We start from the raw sequence: 7579 nt of genomic DNA on the forward strand, positions 1-7579 counted from the left end.
AACATTTCTACCCAAATGTATGCTGACCTTGCACTGCCACCCTTTTCTTCTAAAGCAGCAGCTAACAAGAAACAAAAGTGAAACTTAGCAGTTTATTTTCATTATCTAACCCCAAAAGAATGTGAGCAAAAAAATACTTCCTTGCTTATTTTTTATTTTTGGTGACCAGGACTGAACATGAACCATCAGCTGATTCTATCAGTTCAAATGCACTGTTTTATCCTTTGCTGAAAAGGTACAAAATTTCAATACTTAGGTCAGACCTGAAAATCAAAGTCCCCACCAGGTAAAAGTGGTCTTAACTCCATTGATTCAAAGCGGGTAACTGATTTATACCAGCTAAGATTAACTGCTGAGGCAAATCATAGTCCAATGTTACAAAGAATGAACAATGTAATAGAATGGAATAGCTACGTACTCTCAAAGCCTTAGAAATGGGCAAATAAGCCTCCAAATGATGATCATATTAGATCTTTTCACCTTTGACCTCGGCTAAGCTCTCCTGCTTTTATGTAGTGTTACAGCAATTCAGGAACCACTTATACCTAATTCTCTTGCCATCAATTCAGATTTTTGCTTTTAAACTACCCTCTAGAGCGGGGAGGGGGGGGGGGGGGGGGGGAAGGGGGGAGAGGGAGAGGCAATCTTTTTGGCAGGCAGGCATGCCTAAAATAAGCCCTGTACCCTCCAAGGCTAGTGACAGAAGTTACATATAAACTGGCTTAAGTGGTCAGAAACTGGCTTAAACCTGTAACAGAGTAGATGTTCAGCATACACAAACCAGTTTAAAAATGGCTGAAACTGGTTTAAGATAAACCTGGTTGAATGTAGTGTCAGACTTAACTGATTTAGGTCAAACCAGTTAATGAAACTTCTGTCCCAGTCTCCCAGCACTCCAACATTTTACAGCCCTGGGCTGGGCTGTGCTGTCTGCTCCAGAGAGCAGGGCTGTTCTTGCCCCTCTGCTCCCTAGCTGAAGCAGTAAGGGCTGGCTCACTGGCCTCACTGCTGACCCTCGCTGGCAAACTCCAGCTGAGGTTGAGGGCCAGGGAGGGGGTGTTAAACTTCTCTCCCCGCCCCCGAGTACAGAGCTGCCCTGCTTACCTAGTGCTGGCTGCAACTGTGGACTACAAATCCCAGAGGCACCTAGAAGCAGGAAGAGGAAGTAATGAGCAACCCTGCAGGGTCCTGCTGCTGTAAGTCTGGACTGCAAGTCCCAGAGACCTCAGTGGCAGCAGGAAGAAGAAGTGAATGCACAGCCCATGCTGGCTACATGCCAGAGAACTGTGCTCTAGCAGCCCCTGGCTTCTGGCTTGAGCCACTGCAGACATGTGGCTGCATTTCCTGAATCAAAAGTAAATGTCTATTCATCTGCTTATTTGTTCAATCTTTGCAGCTTAGACTAACCTGCATAGACTGAATCAATTCAGCTTCAGGTTTTTTTTGACTACCTGTACTTAGCCCAAGTGATTTAGTTCCCCAGACCACCTGGTCTGCTACTGTGCTCCCTGACCATTAAGCTACTCTGCTTTCTGCTCCATCTACTATGGTGCTGCCTGTCCCTTCCCTGATTTGCTGTGTTCCACAGGTCACCAGTACTGCTGGTGTTGCAGGTTTGCCACCTCTGCTCTAGACCAGCAGCATATATTGACATCCTTTTTACCAAGATGCTGAATGCAGAGGATGCTCCACAAGACCAAACCAACTATGTTTCCTTTCCAGAAGTCATGTTTACTCTGAAGGTTTGTTGTGGCTTTACTCAAGGACATTTCCAAATTCCAGCTTGTAACAGACAACATTTATTACTGTTCTCCATTGCCAAACTGCTGCAATCAGCACATTATCTTCTCTGGTTTTGCATTTGTGTGGCCTGCCCAATCAAGCTACATTAGAAACAAGTCTCATGTGAGGTCTTGTGCTTCTATTTTCCTTTAGCTTGAGATGGAAAGACAGCTTCAGCTTACACTACTTAATCTTGTTTTGCAAATAAAGCTCATAGACACAGGCAAAGCTACTTCAGAATGCACTTTTAATTCCTCCTATCACTGACCCCAGTGGTATTTACAGACTGCATAGGGAAGTACTCTCAGGTGATCACTTAGGAAGCTACGGTTATTTCCTTGTGTTAATCTTACTTAGAAGTAATCTATTTTGGTTACTACAGCAGCCATAATGAGCAAGTGCATTTTGGGCACTGCAACTATTCTTTTCTCTCTAGAAAGTTCCCCCTAGCTAATCTATAGTGCTAGCTGCTGATAAAACAAGTACTGTATAAGCTCTTTGAGGGAAAGGAACAACCTTTGTCATAAGCATACTCAATGCCTGCCACCACAAGGCCTCAAAACCTTCACTGGAGGAATCAACACTGAGTGGGAAGAAGGACTGGAAACAAGAAAAACAAATACTCACTGTGTTTGTTTTGAGCAAATGGCACTGAGGGAGGGAAGATAGGTTCCTTCCAGCCACTCCGAACCTTATCAGCATGAATGCTCCCTTTTGTTGCTCTCTGTGCATTTTTATTCACTCAGCACAATCGAATTCTGACACAACAAAACTGTAGTACAGCCCTTGGTACCAACATCACAGGCATGAACAGCTCTTCTCTTTCACAAGTCTTCTCCCCATTAAGCACTGCAGAAGAATGGCTGGTGATCACCAATTTCTTAGTTTGTACTTAAAGACTGTATCTTAAAGCCTAATGTGAACAGCTTATAGCTCCATTTCACTGCACTAATGCTTCCTGTCCACGTGCAGTGGGACTAGGTAGGGGGAGGAGAAGATGACATTTGGCACCCTCCTTCTAGATATTGCCCAGGGGATGCTATCCTAGCTCCCTAGGCAGAGTGAGAAACTCAGTTGGAAAACATCCAATGGGAAGATGACAGGGAGTTACAGAAGTTTGCTTTTTCTCTTGGGCCATGCAATACCCCTCTCACATGGGAAACTCAGCTTCCAAACAGTTGCCCCTTTGTATTACTGGAATGTCCCTTGTACCCATGTTTTTCAAAGCATGCAATTTAAGCAGCTCTTGAAGTTGCAAAACCATCTTTCAACTGTTGCCTGCTGGAATAGGTTTATTTTATTTTAAAGCATATTAATCTCAAGCCTTCAACTCATCTGAAAGCTTTAGGGGTTATTCTTTCCTGCTTAATGCCAGTTGAACAGAGACAGAACAGTCAGCATGCACTGCACACTCAAGTGTCCATACAGTAAGTTACTACTACCTATTTCTTTTTGTTCTTATGCCAGGAGTGCTACCAAAGATAAAAGCAGCTGCAAAGCAGACTGGCATTGGGAGTGCAGCTAGTCACTGCTCTTTTGACTCCTACCACATTACTTTCAAAACCATTAGAATTAAGTTAATCTTTAAAAGGGAATTTCCTTAACTAGTTCTATCTTCTGAGGTGCAAAACAGTGGCACCAGAGCTGTTAGGTTATGTACACTGCTCTAAAGCTGCACAAGTTTTGTTTGATGTCAAAACATACTGTCTGTGGATGTCAGTTTATGCATCCAAGTACACTGAAGTGTTCATATTTCAAACAATTATGTACAGTCATCTGATTAAAATCAAGAGTTAACCCTTTAAAATAAAAACTCAGTTGCATTTATTCACCTTTTAAAGTCACCATAGTAAAATTGTACAAGTTAAAACACTACCAGAACAAAGGCAGCTTTGTACATTACTGGAACAAAAAATGAAATTAATTATACAGTGTGTTGAGAATAGAACAATTATTAGATCAAGGGAAACAATGGTTGACACACATACTAGTGATAACAAGAGCCATATTAAAATGAACTTTAAACAAAAATAGAGATGTTATGGCTACTAGTATAATACAATGATAAATATTTCAAAAAAAATATATTAAGATATATGGAAATTCTTGTTTTGACAAGGAAATCCAGGGAAATCCCAGCCTTCACTGGATTTCAATATACCAATTAAGGTTAATAGTTTTCTTCTTTCGGTAAGAACAGGTTTTACAGCCATAATCAATGGTTCCTATCAATACACATCACCTATTTGTACTGTAGTGTTATCTTTATGTTACACTTTAGTATTAAAGCCATAACGCTTTTCACATCACAGGTACTCTAAACCAAACCAAAGAATTGCCTCAGTAATAAGTGAAGTGCACCATATTTGACATTGTAAAAGCCTTTACATTACAGTTGACATTAACTCGCTTAACAGTATTAGATGAAATTGTGTTCTAAAACAGTTTCTGCCATTTAAATAAAGATGCATTCAATAATGCGTTTGGTTGAAAGTTCACCATAACTTACTCTAGTGTATACTGCAACTTCTGAGTGCTCAGTATTACAAACTAGGGTAATATTTAGAATACACCTTTCAAACACACAGGTCCAGAAGATGTTTGGAGCCATTAAGCACCGTAGGCATGTACAGGGTGGTGTGTGTTTGTGCTGTGCTGCTCGGCAGAGAGAGGCAGTCTGTATTCAAGATCTCTTAAGACAACAAGCCATTTTAAAAAATATAAACTTCTTCAACAGCCTGTTTTATACAAAATAGAGGGGAATCTGGTAAACTGTCAGTTTAAGAGTCCTTTTCCATTGAAGAAAAAAAAAATTTTTTTTTTTTTTTTTAAATCCATCAAATCGGTCTATCGCACTGCCAAAAGAAAAGCTAATCCTGCTAGTCCAAACCCTGCTGCTGCCATTATGGTGCTTATGGTATTGCTCTGGTCAGCTGGTTGAGAGCCATGTCTGTTGAAGAAGTGATAGAAGCCATCCTAGGAAAAAAAACAAAACAAAACAAGAAAAAGTAAGAATTGGAGTTGGTCAGCTGATGATTTTAAAATTACTCAGCAACATTTAAAAGCCAAGAATATGAAGCAAGACCACACTGCTTTACACAGGCACATGGTAGGGGAGGCACAGGCGGACATGTGCCCCCCCTACACTAAGCCATGGCACAGAAGTATAGGAGTAGATATGGGGCTTTTGGCCCCCCTCCAGGCATGCCCACAAGTTGTGCTCTCCCAGACTCAGGAGGCACCAGTCACCCCTGCTGCTTTATATACCTGTTCTTTGGTCTGTATTCCAATAATCCCTATTACAATGGCTCATTATTAACCAGCAATTTCCATGGTTGAAACTAAAAAGTGCTTAAAAGCTGGAATATGCCATCTCCTATCCAGTCTGCAGTAGGGACTTGAGTATGTTATTTCCAAACAGCCACTATTATGTTGCTAGCCTATTTTGCCCTTCTACAAGTGACTGAAGAGAAGACCTGCATGGTTTTCCCTTCATTCAAGCTTGGGAGACCATTTGAAGCACAGTACATGGAAATTTCCACTTAAGGCAGGCATCTTAAGCTGGCCCCCTCTCCCAGTACTATGCATGATTCCAATTACATATTCTACTTGGAAGGTCTGGAAGTAACTCAATTCAGAGCTGACCTATGACAGAACATAGCTGGCAGCTGCTCCACCAGATCTTTATTCATGATAACCAAGAGTGGCAGCAATATAGCTCCAGATGGTCATGTTTGAATTCTGTTCAACAGATGTCTGTGTAAACAAGTTATACTCTTAATTTCTTCCGGAACTTTGTTCTTTACACTTTAAAATTTGTACAAATAGTTAATGCACTTTTTGCTAAGTGACCGTTTACATGTCAGCCAGCTGCCATAGTTACTAGAATTCACATGAGCAAGTGGAAGAAACAAAAACGTCCCCCCCCCCCCCCCCCAATTTTTGCTTCCTTGGAAGAGTCAAAGCGGACTGCTTCCCATAATTGCTATTTTTATACCAATTAAAAAAAGGACTAAAAAAAAAAGTTAGTATTAAGGCTGAAAGTCTAGAAATCAGGGGTTAATTTAAAATACCAGGTACTTTGAAAGCTCAACTACCCAGTTTTACTGCAAGAAGATCCTGTAATGGTTCTCCCAATGTATACTCATAAACTCTTCTCTCATAGACAGAGACATATGGGTCAGTTCAGAAATGTGGATGATTTGGTTACTATTTGAAGAGTGTTACCAAGTTTATTATGGTAATCTACCCTATAAACACCTGAGAAGTACCCATCTAGAGATGAACATTGGCCGAATTCCTGAGCCTCAAAACGCAATATTTCCCATTGATTTAAGCTCTGCACTCAAAGTCATTATGAAGGGAAGTGTTCTTACTTAAACTGGTTACTGAAAGCTCCAAAGTGAGCCTGGCCATAGATTACAGCAAAGGACATCAGAAAGTTCCTCTTATTTCACACCCTCATACTCACAGCATGTTACTATAGTCACACACTACACAAGTATTTGTTGTAACCAAGTGATTAGACCAAGTTCAGGGCCTTCTCTTAACCAACATAAGCAGACTTGGGCCTAAGCAACCCTAGATTATCCTCACTGAATATATAAGCTCATTCAGTTGGAAGTGATTCACAATTTTAAGCTACAGTGCAGCTTCGAAAAGTTCTGTTAGTTGCTTAATAATCAGCAAAACAAGTTACAAATTCTGAAAGCTCTGCCCACATCATCCACTGATAAGCCAGAAGTGGACCTTATAGAAGGCCCCTTCCTAGGATCAGTCTGAAAGGGGAGACCTGAATGCCATGTGGCCTAGTGCCTAGAGGGTTGACTGGGATTTGGAGGTGGCTTCCACTCCTGGTTCAGGCAGGAACTGAACTTGGCCAACACTTTCCCCATCTTAAAGAGGGGGATATGATACTGTGCTTCCATGAGAAAGCACTTGTAACCTGCTGAAGACAGCCACACAGACCTTGGCCAAGACCATGCCACTTATAGCTTCCCACCACTTTATTTATTTATTTAGCAGAAAAACTATAGTCCAGTACCAAATGCTTCACAGAAAGGCTGCCTTCCTGGCAAACTGCTTGGGTGCAAGCAGTCATGTCTCCAAATTACTAGGTCTTCACTTGTGATATGTCAAGTCCTAGGAACATGGGAATGCTACACATGGTTTGCATGTACAGCAGGAGACCAAGATGCTCCATTCCCTTCTCAGGAAGTTGTGCAGAAATGTGCCTTTCTGAACACACAGGGGAAGTGTGGAAAAGCACTAGAGTGGTCTTGAACCACACATCCTGTGGAGTCAGAGTGAGCAAGTAACCAGCTTAAGCAAGTGCTGAACCCAGGCTCCAACTCCCGCAGTATGTCAGCTGGCCCTGGGTGACAGCTCTGAACTGTGTTGAGAGGATTTTGCAGACTGGAAAGGCAGAGGGCAGGGTTAGGACAACACCCAGGCCAATTATGCTACTAAGACGATCAGGAAGCTTCTGCAAAACCCATCAGTTTATCAGATGGATTATGACTTCATCAGAGTGCAGCCTTTTTAATGCTTGTACCATGCACTTGGGAGTAATGTTTTTTAAAATCAAATTCTGAGTCCTACTAAGCTTTTGGTACACGTTATGTCAGCGAGTGCCACAGGGCGTTTTGTTTGACACCTGCCATTTTTTAAAGTTTTGTTTTATTTTGAACTATGAACTTCCAAAGTGTTCTCTACACACCCAATACTGCCTAGTAACGTATACCAAAACTTTACTCAGATGTTATTTTCTTAGTGGCAGATCCAGGTTTGGTTACAC

The 7579-nt window shown here is 41.5% G+C and overlaps 1 long non-coding RNA gene across 1 annotated transcript in view; it reads right to left on the minus strand.

Moving 5' to 3' along the window:
• Positions 1 to 3582: 3582 nt before the first annotated feature.
• Positions 3583 to 7579, minus strand: part of LOC102381534 — a 4423-nt gene continuing 426 nt past the window's right edge. The window contains exon 2 of the long non-coding RNA XR_323143.2: positions 3583 to 4758. This is a non-coding gene — a long non-coding RNA (uncharacterized LOC102381534). The remainder of the gene's footprint in view (positions 4759 to 7579) is intronic.

This window comes from Alligator sinensis, unplaced genomic scaffold (genome assembly GCF_000455745.1).
Source record: "Alligator sinensis unplaced genomic scaffold, ASM45574v1 scaffold250_1, whole genome shotgun sequence".
Taxonomy (NCBI): Eukaryota; Metazoa; Chordata; order Crocodylia; family Alligatoridae; genus Alligator; species Alligator sinensis.